Here is a 26623-nt window from a genome sequence, read left to right on the forward strand (position 1 = left end):
TATCATTCTGGTAAACCTATGCTGCCCTCCTTCCAAGGCCAATATATCCTTCCTAAGATGTGGTGCCCAGAACTGCTCACAGTACTCCAGGTGTGGTCTAACCAGGGTTTTGTATCGCTGCAGCATGACTTCTACCCCCTGTACTCTAGCCCTCTAGATATAAAGGCCAGCATTCCATAAGTCTTTTTCATTATTTTCTGTACCTGTTCATGACATTTTAATGATGTTTGTACCTGGACCCCCAAGTCTCTTTGGACCGCCACTGTTTTTAGCTTTTCATCATTTAGAAAGTATCCTGTTCTATCCTTTTTAGGTCCAAAGAGGATAACCTCTCACTTGTCTACATTGAAATCCATTTGCCACAGTTTTGGCCGTTAACTTAATCTGTATAATGCTGAGTTATACCACAACCGCAGAGGTTACCACTCGCTAAATGTGCAGTTGGTGTGTGACCATGCTCAGCATATCATGATGGTGAATGCCCAGTATCCTGGCAGCAGTCACGATGCTTTTGTTCTGCGCCAGTCGGCTACTCCCTCAGTCTTTGAGACACCAAGACAAACCAGTGGGTGGCTACTGGGCGACCAGGGCTATCTCTTGACCACCTGGCTCGTGACTCCACTCCGCAACCCAACCACCCGTTTTTGGGGGCGACCGAATTTCGAGCCCTACCTGTCTTTTAGGGATTGTAGGGGGTTTTGTTCCAGGGGCTTATTGTAGGTCAGCCAGTTATGTTTTCCTGAGCTGCCCTGCCCGCTGTGTGGTAGCGAATCGCTTTCCCCTTCCTGATTCTGAGCGCAGGACTTATCGAGTGGTAACAAGGACAAACGAACAGACCAGTGGATTGGTGCAAGGAAAACCAATGTTTATTAATTAGAAAAGCTAACACTACAAGAAAACAGTATTATACAGAAGATAAAATAAATCGCTATGGATGCAATACAGTTTTACACTTAACGGGAGAAGAAACGGACACAACGAGGGAAAAATTCTAAAATCACAATTTTGTAATACCCCTTTAACTCCCACCCTTACACCTAGCTAGGTTGTCTTGTGACGGCCAGAAAGATAATGCTCACCGGTGAAACAGATGAAAAGGCCTGGCCCTTGTGCCCCGCTGCTGCCGTCGAAATGTGCTTGCGATGCTTTCTAGATGGTTTTCCTTCTTGGTTGCTAGCAGACAAACAGGACACTGGGCCGAGGCGAAGAGAGAGAGACAGAGGTGCTGGGCCGCCCCAGTTATATCCTCTCGGCAATGGGTCATTATCGCGCCTCATCAGTCTGTTCCATTGCCCGATTTGGGCTCGAAAACGTAAGACAAGAGGACCTTGATTTTGGCCCATTGACGTTGATGGCACCGATCAGTACCACAACTGCCTTTCCGTTGTTTTCTGAATGTCCTTAATTGTTCTGAATGTTCCTCAATTGTTCTGAATGTTCCTCAAGCAACTGGGACTGTCTCCGCCCGAACTTAGATTGTGTAGGCAAACAATTGATAACCTGCCTCAGGGCGTGAATACAACTGAGCTTGCCTCACTGCATTGTTCAAATTAAACATGCAGTCTGTGAAGCTATCAGAAAATCCATATGGATGCCGCAGGCCCTTTGGCCATGTGTCTGACCGCAGCCATTTTGAGAGGCCCTGGATTTTTAAAACACAGTCACTCCAAGGTTTCTTTAATAACTCCAATTAATCTTCGGGGGGGGAACATATGAAATTTTGCGAATCCCTTCAGGATTGTGGGTGGTTTGTGAAGACCAAAGGTAAAGTAGTAAAACTATGCACCTAATCTCCTCTCCCATTTTCCTGAATGCACTGATTCATGCTTCCTAAGTCTAGGCTGACTTAATGTGCAGCCCTGTTGGCATTTCCTAAATGGCTGTTCTTCATGTGTTAGACTCATCATTGTTGGAGAAGATCTGTCCCTTTTTTTGTATACACGCAGAGACCCTTTCCACAACTGATGATTAGTTAGTATTTAGTGGGAATCCTGGCTAATTTTATTCCCTCCCTTGCAAAAGGGTGCTGAGGTAAATTGTAATTAGACTTGGGTGTACAGGGCACAATTTGCAGATGACACAGAACTTGGAAGTATACTGAACAGTAAGGAGGATAGTGATAGACTTCAAGACGATAGACAGCCTGGTGGAATGGGCGGACACGTGGCAGATGAAATTTAATGCAGAAAAGTGTGAAGTGATACATTTTGGAAGGAAGAACAAGGAGAGGCAATATAATGTAAAGGGTACAATTCTAAAGGGGGTGCATGAACAGAGACCTGGAGGTATATGTACACAAATCGTTGAATGTGGCAGGGCAGGTTGAGAACGTGGTTAAAAAAGCATACGGGATCCTGGGCTTCATAAATAGAGGCATAGAGTACAAAAGCAAGGAAGTTATGATGAACCTTTATAAAACACTGGTTCGGCCTTGATGTGCCTTCAATAACCACAAAACTAGAAGTTATAGACTTTAACAAGTTGGCTTTTAATCACTAAGATCAGAGCTAACATCTCAACACACTGACTGGCTCGCAGGAATGAGTCATGCAGGTTAGTCAGGAAAGAGGAAGTGAAACTATACACCGTGTGGGGGAGGGTAATATACATGAGTGCAAAACGAATACAGGCAAGAACGAATACAGGCAAGAACAAACAGATTTCATTACATTCACCCCTTCTTTAGATTTAGTCCATCGGGGTGATGTTTCTTAAAAGTTGGTATAAGTGAGTCTGCCAGGAGGTTTTGCGGTTCTCAGTGATCGGCGCAAAGCCGGTTGGGGTGCCTCTAGGGGAGTGGATTCTGGTTCCTCCGCTGTCCGGGCCTCCGCAGTGTCTTCCAGGTTATCTGCAGTGTCCTCCAGGTTAAAGTTGGGTATTGATACCTCTGGGCGTCCTGTCTCTTTGTGTAGGTCTTCCTCGGGTAGTCTCTCATCGTTCTCTCTGCTCCCCGAGGGAGCGAGGTCTTTTATGGAAACAGTGTCCTCTCGCCCGTCAGAGTATTCGATATAGGCGTACTGAGGGTTTGCATGGAGGAGCTGTACCTTTTCCACAAGGGGGTCCGTTTTATGGCCTCTCACGTGCTTCCGCAATAGTACTGTCCCCAGGGACGTCAGCCACGCGGGTAGAGATATGCTCGAGGTCGATTTCCGGGGGAAAACGAACATCTTTTCGTGAGGGGTAGCGTTAGTGGCTGTACATAACAGAGACCTTATGGAGTGGAGCACGTCTGGGAGGACTTCCTGCCAGCGGGAGGTCGGAAGGCCTTTTGACTTTAAGGCTAATGTGACAGCCTTCCAAACAGTAGCATTCTCCCTTTCCACTTGCCCATTACCCCGGGGGTTGTAGCTAGTGGTTCTGCTAGTGGCTATCCCCTTTGAGAGCAAGAACTGGCGCAGTTCGTCACTCATAAATGACGTCCCCCTATCGCTGTGTATGTAGTTCGGCATGCCAAACATGCAGAATAGATTACCGAGACACTTGATGACCGTGGCACTGGTCATGTCTGGGCAGGGAATGGCGAAGGGGAAGCGGGAATATTCATCGATGATATTGAGGAAGTATACGTTACGGTCGGCAGAGGTAAGGGGTCCCTTGAAGTCCAGACTTAGGCGCTCGAATAGCCGTGTGGCTTTGATAAGGTGTGCACGGTCAGGCCTGTAGAAACGAGGCTTGCATTCCGCACAGATGCGGCAGGCTCTGGTCATTGCCCTGACCTCCTCGATGGAGTGGGGCAGATTGCGGGACTTTATAAAATGGTATAGTCGGGTGACCCCTGGGTGACAGAGGTCATTGTGGAGACCCTGTAATTTGTCCGTATGAATGCTGGCACACATTCCCCGCGATAGGGCGTCTGGGGGTTCATTAAGGGCTCCCGGCCTGTACATAATATCATAGTCGAACGTGGATAGTTCGATCCTCCACCTGAGTATTTTGTCATTCTTGATTTTCCCCCTTTGTTATTAAACATGAAAGCCACCGACCGCTGGTCGGTGAGCAGGGTGAAACGTTTGCCGGCTAGGTAGTGTCTCCAGTGCCGCACTGCCTCCACTATAGCCTGTGCCTCCTTCTCGACAGAAGAGTGCCTGATTTCAGGTCCCTGAAGGGTTCGGGAGAAGAAGGCCACAGGTCTCCCAGCCTGATTGAGGGTCGCAGCTAAAGCAAAGTCTGACGCATCGCTTTCGACTTGAAAGGGAATGCTTTCGTCCACTGCACACAGTGCAGCCCTTTCAATGTCCTGTTTGATACTGGTGAAAGCCTCCCGAGCTTCAGCTGATAGTGGGAAGGACGTCGATTTAATGAGGGGTCGGGCCTTATCAGAGTAATTGGGCACCCATTGGGCATAATACGAAAAAAATCCCAGGCACCTTTTTAAAGCTTTGGGATTGTGTGGCAGGGGCAGTTCCTTTAGGTGGCGTAATCGGTCAGGGTCCGGTCCAATTACCCCATCTTCCACCACACAGCCGAGGATACAGAGACGGGTTGTGTTGAAGACACATTTGTCTTCGTTGTAGGTTAGATTCAGCTTTAGGGCAGTTTTTAAAAATCTCGCAAGATTTAGATCGTGGTCTTGCTGGTTGTGCCCGCAGATAGTGACATTGTCCAGATAGGGGTAGGTAGCTTGTAGTTTATTCTCCTCAACCATGCGGTCCATCTCACGTTGGAAGACCGAGACCCCATTTGTTACCCCGAAGGGCACTCTGAGAAAATGGTAGAGGCGTCCGTTCGCCTCAAAGGCGGTGTATGGGCGGTCCTCCGTTCTAATGGGGAGCTGGTGATACGCGGATTTGAGGTCGATAGTCGAGAAGACTCGGTATTGCGCGATCTGGTTGACCATTTCTGATATGCGGGGTAAAGGGTAGGCGTCCAGCTGGGTATAAATATTAACAGTCTGGCTGTAGTCAATTACCATCCGTTTCTTTTCGCTATTTTTAACTATGACTACTTGGGCACGCCACGGACTGGTACTGCATTTAATAATGCCTTCCCGCAGGAGTCTGTCCACTTCCGCCTTGATAAAGTGTCTGTCTTCCAGACTGTACCGTCTACTTTTGGTCGCTATGGGCCGACAGTTCGGAGCGAGATTAGCGAATAAAGAGGGCGGGCTGATTTTTAAGGTTGATAGGCCACAGACTGTGAGTGGCGGCTGGGACCCGCCATATGCTAGCGTGACACTTTCGTGGTGGCACTGGAAGCCCAGGCCCAAGATTACATTAACACAGAGTTCTGGCATCATGAGGAGTTTAAAATCCTTGTAGTCCGTGCCTTTTACAGTCAGTGTTACCACACAGTAGCCCAAAATGTCCGAAGTGTGGGGCTTAGCAGCCATAGCAATTCTGCTCCGTGTAGGGGTTACCGTTAATGAGTGCTGCCGTACCAGGCTAGGGTGGATAAAACTCTCGGTACTCCCACAGTCAATTAAACATTTCGTTAAATTCCCGTTTACCTGTATGTCCATCATAGATTTTGTCAACGGGTGTGGCCTGGATTGATCCACCGTGATCGAAGCCACTGTTGGGCCCTGGGCGGCCGTTGAGTCGGGAAAAGATGGCGGATCCCAAGATGGCGGCCCGCACGGCACGCACGAGGCGGTGACTGAGTTGGAAATCGGATTCCCCCTGCAGACTTTGCTAAAATGCCCCTTTTTCTTACATTTGAAGCATGTAGCGTCCTTCGCTGGGCATCGTTGCCTGGGGTGCTTGGCCTGGCCGCAGAAGTAGCATTTCGGGCCTCGAGACATTGCCGCTGTAGTAGGACTCCTGGGTGAACTTCTGTGTGGGGACTCCGGCGGTGTAGAGCTGGTCTGAGACCTGGATGGGGAAGATGGCTGATTCCAAGATGGCGGCCCGCTCGGCACGCACGAGGCGGTGAGGGCCGCATGGCCGGAAGAATAAGAGTCAGAGTTTTTCTGGGCCACGTCCAGCGATCGCGCAGTGGCCACTGCCTTTTTTAAGTCCAGGACCTCCTTCTCCAGCAGTCTCTGCCGGATATAATTCGATTTGAGGCCCGTGATGAAGGAATCGCGGACCAATTCGTCAGAGTACACGTTGGCCGTCACGGCCTTGCAGTTACGGTCCCGGACCAAGTCCTTTAGGCCCTGTAAGAAATCGTCCATTGATTCCTCAGGTCGCTGCCTGCGTGTAGCCAGCAGATGTCTGGCGTACACTTCGTTTACTGGCCTCTGGTATTGGGCCTTCAGGATAGTGATGGCCTCCGTGTAAGAGGTGGCGTCCCGGATGAACGAATAAATCCGATGATTAACGCGAGTAGTCAGTAGGCTCAGTTTATCTACCTCGCTAGCGGATGAGGCCCTCGCGAAGAGTTCGAAGCATTTGAGCCAGTGTCCAAATTGATTTGATGCTTCAGCAGAATGTGGATCCAAGTCCAGACGCTCTGGTTTTAGGAGTCGATCCATCCTAGTATTCTTTAGTGATTAAAATTGATGTGCCTTCAATAACCACAAAACTAGAAGTTATAGACTTTAACAAGTTGGCTTTTAATCACTAAGATCAGAGCTAACATCTCAACACACTGACTGGCTCGCAGGAATGAGTCATGCAGGTTAGTCAGGAAAGAGGAAGTGAAACTATACACCGTGTGGGGGAGGGTAATATACATGAGTGCAAAACGAATACAGGCAAGAACGAATACAGGCAAGAACAAACAGATTTCATTACAGGCCTCAACTGGAGTATTGAGTCCAATTCTGGGCACCGCACTTTAGGAAGGATGCGAAAGCCTTAGAGAATGGTTCCAGGGATGAAGGACTTCAGTTATGTGGATAGACTGGAGAAGCTGGGGTTGTTCTTCTTAGAGCAGAAATGGTTGAGATGAGATTTGATAGAAGAGTTCAAAATCATGAGGGGTTTAAACAGAGTAGATAGAGAGAAACATAGAAACATAGAAGATAGAAACTGTTCCCATTGGCGGAAGGGTCGAGAATCAGAGGACACAGATTTAAGGTGATTGGCAAAAGAACCAAAGGCGACATGAGGAAAACTGTTTTACGCAGCGAGTGGTTAGGATCTGGAATTCACTGCCTGAAAGGGTGGTGGAGGCAGATTCATTGTGGCTTTCAATAGGGAATTGGATAAGTACCTGATGGAAATAAATGTGCAGGGCTCTGGAGAAAGGGCAGGGAGTGGGACTAGCTGAAGTGCTCTTGCAGAGAGCCAGCATGGGCTCGACAGGCCAAATCGCCTACCTCTGTGCTGTAACCATTCTATGATTCTATTAAGTTTACCACATTTGCTGAGATCAGCAAACTTAACAGAGGAGTACAGTATCAAACATGGGAACTTTCTGATATGTGTGGCTCAGTATTACACTGGGGAGCAACTGCATTTATCCAACGGGTAGTTGGGTAGCTTTGTTTATTAAATATTCGAAAACAACTAACGAACAGGAAAAATAGACAAACACTTTGACTTGTACACAATCTCTTTAGTCATACAGGCAGTCTTGAGGCAGCTATTCTTTCATTCAGAAGCGGTGAGATACAGTTTTACTGTCATATTCTGCATTTCAGAACCAAAAAGCCCCATCACAGATTGCATCCCAATCAGAAGAGGATAAAGCTGAAGTTTCCAGGGGCTTCACTGAGGACAATGCCTCAGCGATGGAAGAGACAGCTCCAGTTAAAAAGATCAAAAGAGAAACGAGCACCTTGCTTTGTGAAAATGAATCTTGTAGTGAATCCAATAAAGGTATTTGTCCTGGAATAAAGGATTTCAGTAAAGTATTACTATTTTGAATAATTTTTTTTTTTAATGAGGAAGAGATGCTCTATGTTGATAATGTGACCACTACCGTAGTCATTCAAATCAGATTAACACAATGTCTTGCATTATTATGTAAATGTCTACAGCATCTTCTGTGTAACCAGAAACAAACCTTACATGCAAGAATATTAAAATTAATTGGTTCAATTTTTCGTCATGATATTTTTGATTTATTCCACAGTTGTCTGCACTGGAAAGATCTTGGGGTCAGCAAATGAAACAACCAAAAAGACTGAAAGCAGAAGATACAGTTTCAGAAATAGAGAGAGAAAAGTTTATACGGAAGAAAGGGAACTTTGTGACGATGATTACCTGTGTATGTGCAAATTAACCTATCCATTTCCTCAGGGCAGGAATAATTTATTGGGCGTTTTGGTGTGATGACACATGGCCTTGGTAGGCCGGGGGATTGGTGGAGCAATACAGCATGTCAGAGTGGTGGGACAGGAGTGCAGGCCTGTGTTTGCCCACAAACAGGCACCGATTGTTCTTTTTCATTGAGGAAAAACAATCACAAATATGATCCCCAAACTATTGATAATAATTCTGGAATCTTGTAATAAAATAGAATAGGACTTTCAGTAATTATAAACTAATGGCCCCTGATTACAGGGAATAGCAGCTCCTTGTCTAAGATATTGAAGCATCCTATACCAGCCTGCAGCAGGACCTGGACAACATCCAGGCTTGGGCTGACAAGTGGCAGCTAACATTCAAACTTATGAACAGCAAACAATAACCATCTCCGAAGAATTGACGGTGCAGCCAGAATTAAGTTAGGAGTCAGCATGGTTTGGGAAGGGGTGTGGGAAGAAGATGATGGCCTAACTGAAAGGGCAAATTTGAGAAGTGACACTGTCCCCTAGTGTGATTTGCCTGATAGTTTAGAGGGACTTTTGTTACTGGATATGCAGGTTGAACTTCATTCAAAGAATGAGGAAGCTATAGGAGGTAATTCAGCCTCCTTGTGCAAAATTCCCTTGCTGCCCACTCCTAATCTTATCTGGTGCGGCACAGCCTGGAGATACTGTTGACAGTTTTTGCAATGCTGTTGTTAATTGTGGTCAGTACTCCCTTCTTGGAGTAAAGAACCGAACATGTCGCCCAGAACAAGCCCTTGTATACAACAGAGTGGGGGAAGATCTGACTGGCACTGGGTGTAATTTTCATAGAGGGAAGATGCCCCAAGTGTTTTCCCCAGCTGATAGATCATGGAAATATTGTACTTGTGTGTGGAGACTGAATTGCAATCAAACAATGAGGAAAATCAAATCTACGACAGATAATCTATCCTTTCTCAGTACTAGCACCTTTCACCTTCATGAACACTGAATAATGAATTGAGATCCTGATCCATCTTCAATTTTTATTTTATGTGTTAGTTTGTGAAGACTGCGAGACATTTTTTATTGAAGAATGCCTTGTGCATGGTCCTCCAGTGTTCATAAAGGACACGGTGGTGGAATTCAGTCAGCCAGACAGAGCACGTTTAACCCTTCCGGAGGGTCTCAGCATAGCGACTTCAAAAATTCGAAAAGCTGGTCTTGGTGTATGGAATGAAGGGCAGGTTATTCCCAAAGGCGTTCACTTTGGACCCTATGAAGGAGTAGTATCAAATGAAGAAGCAGAGGCTGTCAGTGGGTATTCATGGGCGGTAAGTGACTACTGTCGTTATCAAGTTCCTTATTTTATAAAAAAGTTCAGAACTTATTGGAATTTATTTTCTATAAATTATCCAAGGTTCCCATTCCTGGTTGCTACTCAGTGAGTCCTACTGGTAAGTAGACAGCGAGTGAAGACAGAATTAATCTTTGCTGTGAGGCCTCTTGTGTTCACTTAGCCTGTCAGCACATGGAAATGTTCACAAATGAAGAACGGATTACTGGGTGTGTTTATTGTAGGGCTGGGAGCAGCCACGGAACTACCCGAACATGACTCACCACCATCAGGAAGCAAGAAAGCAAACATGCTCCTATCTGACTGAAACCCACCAAACACCACCACAGAGGAAACAATTGCAATTCACCCCACTGAGACCAAAGGTGTATCAAAATTCACAGCACCTTCCCCACAGCTGATAGTGTCAGTGCTGAGAGAAAAATCCTCTCACCCCACTGAGGCCATAGCAGACTCCCAACCATTTATAAAAACTCTGCCACCTGCCCCGCCCCCAGCTGAGGCAGCATGTTCACACTCTGAAACAAAATCCCTCACTAGAATTCCTCCCCACCCCCCTGCCAGCTGTGGCAATTATTGAACTCCGTGACTGCGAATTCTGAAGTTTCAGAACTGGCTAGTCAGGCTGGTTTTGCTGAGAAATGGTGGCTGCCTTGCTTTCGGTGGGTCCTGCGGTGGCTGCCAGTTTGCGAGGTCGGTAGTGCTGCCGTTGCCTGCGCATACCCCAGATAGTTAGATGAGACAATTCGTCACATCAATGGGCTGGATTTTCTCAATGGAGACAAGTTGGAGGCGGGACTGTTGCTTGTGTCAATGTCCCATCTCTACCCTCGTCTGACCAACCAGAAGTATTTTCCCCTGATTGACCTTGTTAAGCCCATCCTGCTGGCTCAGCAGGCCAATTAGGGAGGAAGTCACTGACAGAGCACGTCAACGTCAGACGTGCTATCTGTCAAGACTTCTTGAAAGAAAAAATATCAGCGTTTGACAGCTCTGTGAAGCTGTCAAACACTGACATTCTCTAGTTTGATGAGTACTTATGTCCAGGACTCATCAAACCTTTCAATTTGTGGATTTCACATGGCTGTTGGTTCGGAGGATCCAACAGCCAGTCTGTGAAATCGACAAGGAGGATGTCGGGTCTCCCGATCCAGAGAGGATGAGGATGAAGGCTGTAGGAAGAAAACAAGGTAAGTGACCATTTTTTTACACTTGTCACTCACCTTACATACTTACCACTCCACACTTGCACCCATCACTCACCTCTACATCTTACTTCCAGGTACCTCCGACCGCCGAAGACCTCCTCCATGTCACCTCCAACCCGGCGTGGTTCTCCGAGGTCGGGAAGCCTTCAGCTGTGAAGGTAAAATGGCACTAATCCTTTTTTCTGCCTGTTAACAGGCAGTTAAAAGTATTTAATGCCTTTCCCGCCTCCAGGAGACGGGACCTGAAGCAGCACATCTTCCCGCCTCCTGGCACTTCTGCTACTTTACTGGCCGTCCTGCCTCCATGCCTGCCTCCTCGGGGCTTGGAAAATCCAGCCCAATGAGTGTCGAATGCTGGTTTGACACAATATCTGCCATTTTTGACATGCTACTCCATTTTGCATCCTCTCCCTATCACAACCAGCTGACTATATGTTCAGCAGCAGGAAGGACCTCCCAGGTCTGCTATTTAAAGGTATCATCAACAACTTACAGCTGACTTGCTTTTTGATCTGTCCTGGCTCTGGCACAATTTGTGCGGCTGTTTGGAGCTTTCTACAGTTATTTAATGTTGTTGAGGTGACAGGGACCTTGCTACTCATTTAAAGGCTTCTGCTCACACCACTTGCTCCCAGTCATGGGGTCTCTACTTGCAGTCCCCCTCGTGCTCGAGTATGACGGAGATGGAGCGGAGGTCTTCCAAGAGCACTTCTTCTACCTGTGCTTAAGCCAGGAGCAGTGTATTAGGAGGCTCTGCTTCACCAAGGAGGCAGTCACAGAACTCTGCCACCTCCTGCAGCTGAACATGCAGTCTCAGAGCTCAGCGGCTCTCCCAGTGGCCCTGAAGTCACCGTGGCCCTAAATTTTTTCGCCAGTCTGGACCAGGAGACATAGCTAACATCTCCCAGTTTGCTGTCCATCGCTGCAACCAGGAAGTCACAAAGCTGTCTACTCCAGGAGAAGGGACTTCATTGTCTTCTCTCCAAACAGAGAGAAGTAGGAGGAGCGTGCATGTGGCTTTGCCAGGCTAGCGGGCTTCCTCATGGTGCAGTGCGGCATCGACTGCACACTTGTGGCTTTGCGGGCACCGCATACCAATCCTGAGATACTCCGTAACTGCAAGGGCTACAACTCACTTAATGTGCACTTGTGGGACCATGTCCAGCACATCATGATGGTGAATGCCCGGTATCGTGGCAGCAGCCATGATTCCTTCATCCTGCACCAGACCGCTTTGCCAGCAGTCTTTGAACCACCACGTCAAACCCGAGGGTGGCTGCTTAGGGACAAGGGCTATCCACTCTGCTCCTGGCTGATGAGTTCCCTCCACAACCATACCAATCATGGCCAACACTCATATAACGACAGCCATGCTGCCATGAGGAGTCTCATCGAGCAGACCATTGAGGTTCTCAAGCAACAGTTCCACTGCCTTGACCGCTCAGGAGGAGCCCTCCAGTACAGGCCGGAGCGGGTTTCCCATTTCGTGGTGGTCTGCTGCATGCTCCACAACTTGTCCACATGAGGGCACAGCCCATGCCACCACGGGTCCATCAAGCCTGTTCCATACAATTGCGATGCCTTGTGTATCACAATATATACACTCCATCCCACCCAAAACCATAAATTACCAAGGCTAATTTGGGAAAGAAAAATCTGGGAAATTCCTTTCCAACCTAACTAGGTGATCGAAACTAGTCCAGGAGATCACTCTGGTCCTGAATTCCCTGCAGTCCCTACCTTCTGTAAGAGGTGATCTCTGCCCCAGCCAGAAACAAGTCCAGCTCTCACTTGAAAGAATTCAGCGAGTCCGTGTCCACCACACGAGACGGCAGCCTGTTCCTGAGGTCCACTATTCTATGGGAAAAGAACCACCTCCTGACAGCTAACCTAGATCTAGCCTTATACAACTTAAATTTGTGACCCCTACTCCTTCCTAACCTATTTAATTGAAACAAACTATCAGCTGGAACACAATCATTCCCTTCACCCCTTCATTATCTTCTGAACCTCAATCAAATTCCCCTTAAGTCTACGCTTCCCTAAAGTGTAGAGTCCCAACTCTTTTAGCCTATCTTGATAACAAAGATGCTATCCTGATAAATAAGAGAGGAGGAGGAGGAGGAGGAGGAAGTGAGCAGGCAGGCAGCACATCCCCGATCCAGATGGGCTGTCCATGAGCACCTCAAGAGACTCTGGTTGCAGTGAGTGAAACCCCAGATCCCCGTTGCTCACCACTTCCCCATCTTACCATCCCTCTGTCACAGAACATCACAGCGTCCTCCTGGGCACAAAGCTGAAATGAGAGCCAGCACAAAACACACATTTCAAACATAATTTATAAATTTATCAAATTCAAATCAAAAGAACAAAGTCAACTAATCACCCTTGTGCATTCCCTTAGTGTCTGTCTTAAGTGTGCCTTTTCCTACTCTAGTGCTCCTACAAAGTGCTCCCCCAGTGGCTGCAGCAGCTGGTGGAAAGCTGCTGACTTTCAGTGGGGAGACTACAGATGGGCCTCGAGGACGACCTTGAGCAGCTCTGGCACTAGAAAGCCCGGCTATAGACTGTGCCACTTTGGTATGGGCGGCAGAAGTCTGGGCTGGCTGGTGCAAGCGCACTGGCAGGGTGGCAGTGGTGGGAGTACGAATGCTGTCTTCTTGCGAGAGGACAGCAGGTTCTTGCTCCACGGGGCCACTGCCACTCCCTCGGGATGGGGCCTCAGCACTATTAGCCACCTGTTGGAGCACAGATTGCTGGACTGCTGTGACAATCTGCAAGCACTTTTCCACACTCGTAAACCCAGCCACAATGGCATCAGTCTGAGCTTGCGTGGCAACAAGTTGAGACTGCAGGAGAGCAGTCTGCGCTTCCACTGCAGCAGTGAGACATTGGGTCGCTTCTGTTGTGCTACAATGGAAATGTGAATTCGCCCATCACACCCAGCATCACGGTTGGGTCAACAAGTTATCTAATTGAGTTGCCTATTATTTCCACCCTGGAAATCATGGGCTCCAAACCCAACGCAAAAACCCATAATATTGGAGCCGGACTCCTCCATGCTGCTTGACACTTACCAGAGGCTCTCTGGCAGGCTTGCCATTACACCAAGCATTTCTGTGTGCATGCCCATCACCCTTCTTCTGAAGGCTACCCCATCGAGAATATCATCTGAGTCCTGTGCAGCAGAACTCGTGCATAATCTCATCCTGCGGGGAGCTGGCACCCGAGCTACACTTTCCCCCTGGCTTGGCTGCAGCCCACTCATGCCTGGTGATTCACCACGTGCAGATCCTGCCTCTATACTACCACCTAAAGTACGGGCAGTGCCATTTGCTGAGCTGGTGTCTGCGAGTGTCGGTTCCAGTGCCGCTGTGTCTTCTTCTCCTCCATCACTCTCCTCCTCCAGAACTTCAGAGACAGGCTGGGCTACTGACAGTGCTTGGGTATCTGAAAGGAGAAATGTACAAGGGTCGGGTTGTGTTGAAGTAGGAGGGAAATCCAGATATCCATGCATACACCATCAGCAGCGTGCAAGTGAAAAGAGATTGTGGGATGAGGGATAGTGGGCTGTGAGAAGAAGGATTAGGTATAAGCATACCGTCATCATCAGCAATGTTTTTCACTTCCGCGCTCACCACGGACTCTGTCACTGCCCCAACAATTATTGCGAGCTCTACTTCCTTCAAGTCCATGAGGTTCTCAATTCTGACTTACCCTTCTTCTTACTTCTTAGGCGGAACCGAGGATGACTTGCTTCCACATTAAACATGAGTTCTCAGGTGACTGATGAGTCCAATGCAGGACCTACAGTCTCTGTCACAGGTGGGGCAGACGGTGTTTGCAGGGGCGGGTGGCTGGGGTGCTTGGGTTGACGTGCACTCCTTGTGCTGCCTGCGCTTGATTGCCGCTTCCTCCCGGCGAAGAGACTCTAGGTGTTCAGTGCCTTCCCGGATGCTTCTCCTCCATTTTGTGCGGTCTTGGGCCAGGGATTCCCAGGTGTTGGTGGGGACGTTGCACTTTTTCAAGGAAGCTTTGAGGGTGTCCTTGAAGCATTTCCTCTGCCCACCTGGGGCCCTCTTGCCGTGTCAGAGCTCCGAGTAGAGCGCTTGTTTTGGGAGTCTCGTATCGGGCATGTGGACGATGTGACTTGTCCATCGGAGCTGATCGAGCGTGGTCAAAGCTTCGAGGCTGGGAATGTTGGCCTGAGCGAGAACACTGACGTTGGTGCGCCTATCCTGCCAATGGATTTGCAGGATCTTGCGGAGGCAGCGTTGGTGGTACCTCTCCAGTGCTTTGAGGTGCCTGCTGTAAATGGTCCATGTCTCTGAGGCATACAGGAGGGCGGGTATCACTGCTGCTCTGTAGACCATGAGCTTGGTGCCGGGTTTGAGGTCCTGGTCTTCAAACACTCTCTTCCTGAGGCGACCGAAGGCTGCACTGGCACACTGAAGGCGGTGCTGGACTTCGTCATCGCCGTTTGCCCTTGTTGACAGAACTGCCACCCGATGACCCTTCGCCCATCTGCTGGTGCTCCCGGAGGTTGTGCGGCAAGTTGGCCTGCAAGAGAAAGGGAAGTGTCAGTGAGTGTGGTACAATATGTTTGGGTGATGTGCCTGCCATGGTTGAATAGCTGTCAGTTTGTGCAAGGTGTGAGATGTGGCTGTAAGTCTTGCAGCAGTGGTAAGTGTGTGAGGTATGAGTGGTGCTGGCTAGAGATTGTTGGTGGGGGTGTGGTGCATTGAACAGTGTGTGCGATTAATGGCACAGATGGTGGGATATGGTATTTGAAGATGCATTTACTCACCTTGACCAGTCGTGTGAGGTCACTAAACATTTTGCGGCACTGGATCCAACACTCATCATACTGATGGCTTCAGCAGTCTCCACCCACAGCCTTCTTGTGTCCGCGGGCCTCCTGCCCCCTGTTGGTAGAGGACCTGAGGTTGTCATAGAACCTCCAGGATCAAGGCCTCCAGTGCCACATCAGAAAATCTCCTTGCCCTTTTTCTTGGCTATTGGGCCATGGTTTTCTCCACAATGACAATGAGGTGTTTGTGCAAAAAAGCACTTCCCCTGTATTAGAGCCTTGAACAAACTTTATTGGCCACTAGACTCCACCCAATATTGGCCCCTGAATCAGCACTAAGACAATCAGCAGCACATTTCAGCGCTACAATCATTATAATGAGCAGGCAGCATGAATTTTATGTGCTGCCTGCGCTACTTTGAACGGGCGTGGGCACATTGTGCTGCCCGCACCTGTTTTTGGGCCTTATCCAATTTCTAGACCTCTGTCTATTGATTCCCCGCTCCTGTTTTTGAGGAATAGAGCCTGTTGGTATTGGGTGACCTTGTAGCTGTTATCATTTTAATCCAATGGCTTTGTACTGGAGCCAAGGTCAACTAAGAATGAGCCTACATTCCAGTCCCTTGTACTTTGTTCATCTTCTGATTAATTTAGTCCTGCTGCTCTAATTCAGGTATTATCCTATTAAAGCAGTTCCAGGAGATTCCCAGAGCCTGCTGTCATTGTATTTATGGACAGAGGTGAGTCAGGCATCACCTCAACCAACTCTCATCATTCCTAGTTTCAGAATGTATTGAACAGTAGTGCTCTGACAATGCAGTAATTCAGGGACGTTTCCCGACTTTACAAAGCTTCCTGAAACTGTTCAGCACCATTATACTATTTTTCGAGCTCCTATGCTACATCATTTCAGTCCCAGCCATCATGCTGATCTGGGCACTCGGATGAAAAGGTATAATCACAGGACACAGGTAAGAGGAAGGTCAATTTTTACTCAAAGAATTGGGAGGCTATGTACTAGAATCTTGCAATACGTGTTAAGCCTAATATAAAGATAAAGTTGCTTTTAAAATTTTTATTAATTCAGTCTTTTTATCAAAACACCTTTCTGCAGATTAGCAAATCCAACAAGGATTTTGAATACATTGATGCGAAGGATGAATCTACATCAAATTGGATGAGGTGAGGGAAGACTGATACCATATAGTGAGGATCACAAGATAGTAACGGATGAAGAAGATCATTTGTCCCATTTCATTTGATCCGCCCAGAACAATATCCCACCCAACAGCCAGTCAGCCTCTCATTCTGGGTGGCTGTGGCCGAGAAAACGAGCCAAAATTCTCAATCAGCTCGAGGCGTTAAATTCAGCAGGAACTCCGGGAAACCCATATTTCTGGATCGCTGCACCTCCCCCACCCCCTGTCAGACACTCCCTCCTTGGAAATATTGGGGCCATTGGGGGAAAAATTCAGTTGTTTGCGCCTCCCGTTAGTGCCTTAAGAGGGCGCTAATGGGGCGCAAAGCAACTAGCGCCCGGGCACGACGATGTTTGCGCCGCTCGCTAAATTAAGCAGACATTTTGCGGCGGCGCTAAACACTACCGCCACGATCTCCTGCGCCGGCAGATAGTGACGTCAGTCGAGTGCGCAACGACCCTTTAGTGCCCCGGACCGGATATTGAGTGGCGCCCCCTGCTTTACCGCCTGCCGCTAGCAATGACAGGTTGAGGGGAGCGTTATGCTGTCAGAAAGGGACTAGGGGAGCGCTATTTAAAGGCGACCGCTTGCTGCCTTTTTTTGTCTGACATTTTTGCACCATGCATTCTGAGAGAGAGAGAGAGACTTCTGGAGAGATTCAACGCTGTGTGAAGGAGTTTTGAGTACTGAGCAGCACTTTGCAGGTTTATTTTGATTTGCCCTTCCTTGCTTCGCCAGCACTCTGAGGTAGCGCCTCGCTCCTCGGCCTTTGCGCCTTAAGACAGGTGTGAAGTGCCTGATTTAGCGCACCAATCACCTCCAGGGGCGATGAAAGCCAAGTTTGCTGTCGGAGGCGATGATTAGCACCAGGCGCTAAACTTTGCTCGTGGCCAATAATGGCGCCCCAAACGGGGCGATACTGAATTTTTTCCCATTATCTTTCGTATCTACACTGAGGGCTAGATTTTCGGAGAGCCGTCAGGCGGGGTTTCAGGCATGTGGAGGGGGGGGGAAATCCCAAATTTGGGGGTCCTGACACCATCCCGCCCAATACCCAGCCCCACGTAAGTTTCAGGGGCGGCGGGTACTCGCCCCGCACTGGGACCCGCCGAAACCAGGCGGGAAGGGATTAGTGCCAATTAACTGCCTATTAACAGGTAGTTAACAGGCATTTTTTAGCCTAATCCCTATTTTGAGGGGTTTCGTGTGGGTTTCCTGATGGCTCCAAATCACGCCAGGTTAGTGAGGCGGGCCGTCGGGTTGAAGTAGTTGGAGGGGTCGCGATATCGGCGCTCAGGTAAGTGATGGGTGCATGAGTGCAAAGGTAAGTGTGTTTGGTGTGTCTAAAGTGTGTAAAGAACTTTTACCTGTACTTATCTTAACAGCCTTTCTTCCTGTAGCCGTCGGGAGCCCATCACTCAGCCGGAACTGAAAGCTGAACGGCTGCGATCTGTCAAAAGTGACAGTCTTCAGCTTTGAGTGCCGGTGACAGTTCTAACTGAGTCTGCGTAGAAGGACTCCACTTAGAACTCAGAGTGTCAGTGTTTCACAGCTTCAAACAGCTGTAAAACACTGATATTTCATCTGTCAAGAACTCCTGACAGATGAAATTTCAGTCTGTTACGTCACCTGTTGCCGGGTGGCCCTTAATTGGCCTGCTGAGCCCGCTGGGCGGGCTCAACAAGGTCAATCAAGGGAAAATTGCGTCGATTGGCCGGACGTCGAAGTAGGCGGGTCAAAAACCCGAAAGGGGAAGTCCCGCCTTCTTCCCGACAGGTTCGGCAAAATCTACCCTTGAGTGTCCTCTCCTGACAGTATGTTTGAATTTGAAATTTGTCCATGGCTGGGGACATGTTCTCTCATTCTAACTCACTATACTAATATGCTTTACATTCTGTATTCATTTCACAATTTTAACTTATTTTTGGCCACTTAAATATTTGTATGTTATGTTCCAGGTTTGTTAACTGTGCCAGAAAGGAGGAGGAGCAGAACCTTGTAGCCTTTCAGCACTGCGGCAAAATTTATTACAGGACCTGCAAGCCTGTTCCTCCTCGGTGCGAGCTGCTGGTCTGGTATGGTGATGAATATGCCAAGGAACTCGGTATCAAATGGACCACAATGTTGGTGGCAAAACAAGAACCAAAATGTAAGGATTCTGACCAAAATTGGGAACTGTAGCCAAAGTATCATTTGTTTTCTGTTACAGTCTCAAAGGTGTTTGATAAAGTGCGACGTAATAGACTTGTTAGCAAAATTGAAGCCCATGGGACCAAAGGGGGAATGTTAGCGTTGATTCAAAATTGGCCATGAGACAGAAAGCAAAGAGTAGTGCTGAATGGTTGTTTATGAGACTGGAGGGAAGTATACAGTGGTATCCCCCAGGGGTCAGTATTAAGACCCCTGCTCTTTATGATCTGGACTTTGACAATTGGGGGCATAATTTCAATGTTTGCAGATGGCACAAAGCTTGGAAACATAGTAAACAGTGAAAAGGATAGTAGAAGTTTTCAGGAAGATGTAGATAGACTAATGAAATGGGAAGTCACATTGCAGATGAAATTTAATGCAGAACAGTGTGAAGTGATGCATTTTGGAAGGAAAACTGAGGAGAGGCAACAGACACCTTGGGATTCACATACTCAAATCTTTGAAGGTGGCAGGGCATATTGTTAAGTCTATTAATAAATCATTTGGGACCCTAGGCTTTATCAATAGCGGCATGGAGTACCAACGCAAGGAAATTATGGTAAACCTTTATAAATCACTGTTTAGGCCTCAGCTAGCGTATTGTGCCCAAATCTGTGCACTGCACTTTAGAAGGAATGTCAAAGCCTTAGAGAAGTTGCAAAGGAGATTTACCAGAATCATACCAGGGATGGGAGGCTTCAGTTATCTCATAGTAAAGGATCCTCTGGGAAAGAGTGATCATAATATGATAGAATATCACATTGGGCTTGAGAGTGAAATACTTATGTCTGAACTAGTGTCTTAAACTTAAATAAAGTCAATTACATAGGTATGAGTGGTGTGTTGGCTATGGTAGATTGGGAAATTAGATTAGAAGATCTGATGGTAGATAAACAGTGGCAAACATTTAAAAACATATTCCAATATTCTCAGTGAAGAATTAAAAACTCCTGTTGAAAACTGATCCATCCTTGGCTAACTGAAGAAGTTAAGGATAGTATTGGATTAAAAGAGGCTTATAATGTTACAAAGAATAGTAATAAGCTTTAGGGACCATCAAAGAATGACTAAAACATTGATAAAAAGGGACAAAATAGAATAGGAGAGTAAAGTAGCAAGAAATATAAGAACAGATTGTAAGAGTATCTACAAGTATGTAGAACGGAAGAGAGTAGCAAAATAAGCATTGATCCCTTAGGAGCTGAGACAGGAGAAATTATAATGGGGAATAAGGAAATGGCAGAGACCTTAAACAAATATTTTGTATCTGATTTCACAGTAGAAGACACAAAAACATACCAAAAATAGTGGGGCACCAAGGGGCAAATGAAAGGAAGGGAAATGATTAAGAACAGTAGAGAAAAAGTACTTGAGAAAATAATGGGACTAAAAGCCAACACATCCCCTGGACCCCTACATCCTCGGGTTCTACAAGAGATAACTGCAGAGATAGTGGGTGCATTGGTTGTGATTTTCCACAATTCCCTAGATTCTAGAACAGTCCCAGCGGATTGGAAGGTAGCAAATGTAACACCGCTATTCAAGAAAGGAGGGAGAGAGAAAACATCGAACTACCGTCCAATTAGCTTGACATCAATTGTCGAGGAAATGCTGGAATCCATTATTAAGGAAGTGGTAACAGGGCATTTAGAAAATCGTAATATCATTAGGCAGAGTCAACATGGTTTTATGAAAGAGAAATCATGTTTAACAAATTTATTAGAGTTTTTTGAGGATGTAACTCGCAGGGTAGATTGTAAATTTGGATTTCCAAAAGGCATTCGATAAGGTGCCACATAAAAGGTTCTTATGCAAGATAAGGGCTCATGCGGTTGAGGGTAATTTATCAGCATGGATAGAGGATTGGTTGACGGACAGAAAACAGAGAGTAGGGATAAACGCATCATTTTCGGGTTGGCGGGCTGTAACTAGTGGGGTGCCGCAAGGATCAGTACTTGGGCCTCAGTTATTCACAATTTATATTAATAACTTAGATGAAGGGACCGAGTGTAATGTATCCAGGTTTGCTGACGTTACAAAACTAGGTGGGAAAGTGAGCTGTGAGGAGGGCACAAAGAGCCTGTAAAGGGGTATAGACAGGTTAAGTGAGTGGGCAATAAGGTGGCAGATGGAGTATAATGTGAGGAAATCTGAGGTTATTCAGTTTGGTAGGAAGAATAGAAAAACAGAATATATTTTAAATGGTGAGAAACTATTAAATGTTGGTGTTCAGAAAGATTTAGGTGTCCTCATACAGGAAGCACAGAGTTAGCAAGCAGGTACAGCAAGCCATTAGGATGGCAAATGGCAAGACGGTCTTTATTGCAAGGGGGCTGTAGGACAAGATTAAGGAAGTCTCGCTACAATTGTGCAGGGCTTTGGTGAGACCACACCTGGAGTACTGTGCACAGTTTTGGTCACCTTATCTGAGGAAGGATATACTTGCCTTAGAGGCGGTGCAACAAAGGTTCACTGGATTGATTCCTGGGATGAGCGGGTTATCCTATGAGGAGAGATTGAGTAGATTGAGCCCATACACTGGAGTTTAGAAGAATGAGGGGTGATCTCATTGAAACATATAAGATTCTGAGGGGGATTGTAGGGTAGACTGAGAGGCTGTTTCCCCTGGCTGGACAGTCGAGAACTCGGGGGCAGAGTCTCAGGATAAGGGGTCGGCCATTTAAGACTGAGATGAGGAGGAATTTCTTCACTCAGGGAGTTGTGAACCTTTAGAATTCTCTGCCCCAAAGGGCTATGGATGCTGAGTCATTGAGTATATTCAATGCTGAGATAGATAGACTTTTGGAATCTAGGGGAATCAAGGGATATGGAGATCGGGCGGGAAAGTGGAGTTGAGGTCGAAGATCAGTCATGATCTTATTGAATGGTGGAGAAGGCTCGAGGGGCTGTATGGCCGACTCCTGCTCCTAATTCTTATTGTTCTTATATAATATAACATAAAAACAGAAAATGCTGGCAATGCTCAGCAGGTCAGACAGCATCTGTGGAGAGAGAAACAGAGTTAACGTTTCAGGTCGATGACCCTTCGTCAGAACTCTTATGATCTTATGTTATGTATAGAGACTAAAGAAGCTGGGGTTGTTCTCCTTATAATACTCCTGTGAAGTGCCTTGGGACGTTTTACTACGTTAAAGGTGCTATATAAATATAAGTTGTTGTTGTTATTTATAAAGATACAGTGAGTTCCATTGCACTGTTGGGGCCTCTGCAACTTCCCCTGCTCTTTTATTCAACACTTGCTGTTTAATTTTCTGTCCTGTTTTAAGAAAACTGATTTTCACACTGGTTTATAAAAGTTATTGAAAGAGTATTGATATCTACCTTGTTCCTTGGAGGATTTCAAAGACTGAATGTATGAACCTTGAAATCTTTGGTAGTATTCTTTAAAGGATGTGTTTATTTGCAACACCTAAAGCTCTGATTGGTTCCCTTGGATCACAAGTCCTGATTGCCGATTGGTCCCCTTGGCGGACAAGACACACCCAGCAGTTTCTCTGGAATGTGTAATTCGATCCTCCACGCCGACGTAATCAGTTACTTTGCAAAGTGTAATTCGAGCCATTCTGACTGCGAACTCCAGACAGAACAGAGCTCACTTGGAACAGACAGGGCTCACCCTCGCGGGTTAAGACCATCTCCCACCCCCCAAACAAGTTCCTGACCCCCTCCCCACCAAACTTCCTGACCTCCTCCCCACCCCACCCAACTTCCTGACCCCGTCACCCCGCCCAACTTCCTGACCTCCTCCCCACCCCACCCAACTTCCTGACCCCCTCCCCACCCCACCCCACCCAACTTCCTGACCTCCTCCTCACCCCGCCCAACTTCCTGACCCCCTCCCCACCCCGCCCAACTTCCTGACCCCCTCCCCACCCCACCCAACTTCCTGACCCCCTCCCCTCCCCACCCAACTTCCTGACCTCCTCCCCACCCCACCCAACTTCCTGACCTCCTCCCCACCCCACCCAACTTCCTGAACCCCTCCCCACCCCACCCAACTTCCTGACCTCCTCCCCACCCCACTCAACTTCCTGACCTCATCCCCACCCCACCCAACTTGCTGACCTCCTCCCCACCTCACCCAACTTCCTGAACCCCTCCCCACCCCGCCCAACTTCCTGACCCCCTCCCCTGCCCACCCAACTTCCTGACCCCCTCCCCGCCCCACCCAACTTCCTGACCTTCACCCCTCCCTCTCTCTCTCTCCCCTCCCTCTCTCTCTCCCCCTCCCTCGCTCTCTCCCCCCTCCCTCTCTCTCTCCCCCTCCCTCTCTCTCTCCCCCTCCCTCTCTCTCTCCCCCCTCCAAACTCCGCTTTCTTTCAGCCTCCCCCCTCTCTCTATGCCTGCTCCCTCTCTCTGCTCCCTCTCTGCCTTTCTCTCTGCCCGAATCTCTCTCCCTCTCTCTCCACCCCACACTCTCTGCCCCACTCTCTCTCTCTCTCTCTCTCTCCCACTCTCTCTCTCTCTCCCGCACTCTCTCTCTCTCCCACTCTCTCCCTCTCTCCCACTCTCTCTCTCTCTCCCCCACTCTCTCTCTCTCTGTCCCACTCTCTCTCTCTCTCTCTCTCTCTGTCCCACTCTCTCTCTCTCTCTCTCTCTCTGCCCCACTTTCTCTCTCTCTCTCTCTCTGCCCCACTCTCTCTCTCTCTCTCTGCCCCACTCTCTCTCTCTCTCTCCCACACTCTCTCTCTCTCTGCCCCACACTCTCTCTCTCTCTGCCCCACTCTCTCTCTCTCTCTCTCCCCCACTCTCTCTCTCTCTGCCCACTCTCTCTCTCTCTCTGTCCCACTCTCTCTCTCTCTCTCTCTCTCTGCCCACTCTCTCTCTCTCTCTGCCCCACTCTCTCTCTCTCTCTCTGCCCCACTCTCTCTCTCTCTCTCTCTGCCCCACTCTCTCTCTCTCTGTCCCACTCTCTCTCTCTCTGCCTCACTCTCTCTCTCTGCCCCACTCTCTCTCTCTCTCTGCCCCACTCTCTCTCTCTCTCTGGGACTGGGGTGTGGGGTCTGGGACTGGGGGCAGGGCTGTTACTGTGGACTGGGGGTGGGGCTGTTACTGTGGACTGCGGCGGGGCTGTGACTGTGGACTGGGGGCGGGGCTGTGACTGGACTGGGGGCGGGGCTGTTACTGTGGACTGGGGGCGGGGCTGTGGCAGGACTGGGGGCGGGGCTGTGACTGGACTGGGGGCGGGGCTGTTACTGTGGACTGGGGGCGGGGCTGTGTCTGGGGGCTGTGAGTGGGGCTGGGACTGCCCTTTAAATCTCCACACACTATTGATGATTCCCCCCTCACCACTTCATTCACTGGAGGAGGCTCTAAATTCACTATAATAACATCTAAAGAGCCCTGCGTTTACACTGAAATAACCACAAATTGTACTACCAAAAGATACTTCTAGATGATTCATTGCACTGACAATTTCTCTTTCTTCCTTCTCCAACAGGGCAACAAGTGCACCGAGATGAGTGCCATCCTTGCCCACATTGCAATGTTGCTTTTACCACTGCAGATTTTCTTCAGAAACACATCAGAAGACATCCAGAATCCAGTGGACAAATTTCAGCAGGGCAATCTCCTCCTTCCAGCATAAAGTATCTTGCACAACGCAAAAATGGGCACAGGAGAGAATGTATAAAATCAGGAGATTTTCACCTAGACCAGCAGATCCACACAGGAGAGAGGCCACATAAATGTAGTGAATGTGGAAAGAGTTTCACACGGGCAGGGAACCTCCACAAACACCAGCGGATCCACACAGGAGAGAGGCCGTATAAATGTGCTGAATGTGGAAAGAGTTTCACAGAGTCAGGGACCCTCCATAGACACCAGCGGATCCACACAGGAGAGAGGCCGTATAAATGTGCTGAATGTGGAAAGAGTTTCACAGTGTCAGGGGACCTCCACAAACACCAGCGGATCCACACAGGAGAGAGGCCGTATAAATGTGCTGAATGTGGAGAGAGTTTCACACAGACAGGGCACCTCCATGGACACCAGCGGATCCACACAGGAGAGAGGCCGTATAAATGTGCTGAATGTGGAAAGAGTTTCACAGAGTCAGGGCACCTCCATAGACACCAGCGGATCCACACAGGAGAGAGGCCGTACAAATGTGCTGAATGTGGAGAGAGTTTCACACAGACAGGGCACCTCCATGGACACCAGCGGATCCACACAGGAGAGAGGCCGTATAAATGTGCTGAATGTGGAGAGAGTTTTGTTTACATCTATCAGTTGAAAGCTCACACGTGCTTTGAAACCTGCCGTCATTGTGGGGAATTCTTCAAGGATTCAACAGCTTTCAAAATTCACCTGAGAAAATGTTCCGAAACATAATGAAGAGAACGGTAACCAATTTATAATTTGACTAAGTTTAAATATTTCTTTCTATTTGAATGACCTTCAATAACCACTAGTTATCTCAAATATTACTCATATTTATAATTCTTACCTTTCACTCTTTATGATAATATTTGTGTGTGGATTAAGATGGAATATAAGGGTAAATTCCACAATTCCTCGCTCCCAGTGAGGATTGGAGATTTGGGGCTCTGTTGCTGTAGCCTAATGTCTGACCCACTCGTTCTGAAATTGTATCTTCTGACTGGGATTTCAAAATGTTCCCTCTGATATAAACTGCAGCATCTGCAGAATGTGTTTAATCTCCGTGAGTCTTTGTCCCACCGAGCTGTCACAGCCCCTTTATTCTGATGGTGAGAGATCGCTGGGATCGATGCTGTCTTTATGCAGTCTGGTTAAATCTGTGTTGGTAAAGGTGCCGATCACAAAATATACTGTGTTAATAAATATAGTGACTGAAAAATTGTTGCCCATGAGATTTCGTGAACAGATGTTCAGTAAAATGTTGTTATTGTAGTTTTCAAAGTTTAAGAAAGTGTCGGCAAGAGTTTAAGCAGAAGCTGAATTTGAAAATTGTAAAGTTGGTTGAAATGTGTAATTTATTTGACACAGGCTCGACAGGCCGAAATGTATTTTAATTTGTATTATTGTGTATTGTATTTAAAATATTTCCATGCAAACTGGTTGCTCTGCGTCTACATTGTCCAAGTAAAATCTATGTTGGTGTACAGAGTTATTCAAACATTATTAAACAAGCAAATTGTGATCTGATTCATTGTCATTGAGCAGTTTATTTAATGCTAATATATTTTAGCCTCTAGCCAGTTATAGATAGCGGTCGAGGGCACAAAATTGTGAAAGATCAATTGTTTTACAAATAGCTCCTGGGCTGGCAGCTCCCGAGGGAGCTCCTTGGCCATCCGTTGCCATCCTTTGCTCTTTCTCCCCCAGTCTCCTCTCTTCTGCTGTTTAAGTTCCCCTGGCTCTCATAGTGGGTGCAACAAAAACACATGATCTGGTCATTATCACATTGCTGTTTGTGGGAGCTTGCTGTGCACAAATTGGCTGCTGCATTTCCCACATTACAACAGTGACTCCACTTCCAAAAGTACTTCATTGGCTGAAAAGCGCTTTGAGACGTCCGGTGGACGTGAAAGGCGCTATATAAATGCAAGTCTTTCTTTTTATTCTGAAAATGACTGAATTACCTCTGATCTGAGGGGAGTCAGGCGGAACGTTTGTTGGCGGGGCGAGGTGCGCCGGCCGGTGGGTTTAGCGCGGGGACGCGGGGCCGGAAGGAAGATGGCGGCGCCCATGTGAGGGGGAAAAGTAGCTTCTTGTTGTTTAAAAGAGGAAGAAAACCGGGTTTAAAAAACCCAC

General features: G+C 47.7%; 2 pseudogenes across 1 annotated transcript; one reads left to right on the forward strand and one right to left on the reverse strand.

Moving 5' to 3' along the window:
• Positions 1–26623, reverse strand: part of LOC147110194 (uncharacterized) — a 305775-nt pseudogene that overhangs the window by 40674 nt on the left and 238478 nt on the right.
• On the forward strand, positions 17699–26009 carry LOC147110195 (uncharacterized; annotated as a pseudogene). Its single transcript, XR_015080396.1, has 2 exons — positions 17699–18824; positions 24327–26009. The product of XR_015080396.1 is annotated as an uncharacterized LOC147110195 (transcript).

The sequence above is a fragment of the Somniosus microcephalus genome, chromosome 12 (assembly GCF_052327205.1).
Source record: "Somniosus microcephalus isolate GS21.2 chromosome 12, FLI_Smic_1.0, whole genome shotgun sequence".
NCBI lineage: Eukaryota > Metazoa > Chordata > Chondrichthyes > Squaliformes > Somniosidae > Somniosus > Somniosus microcephalus.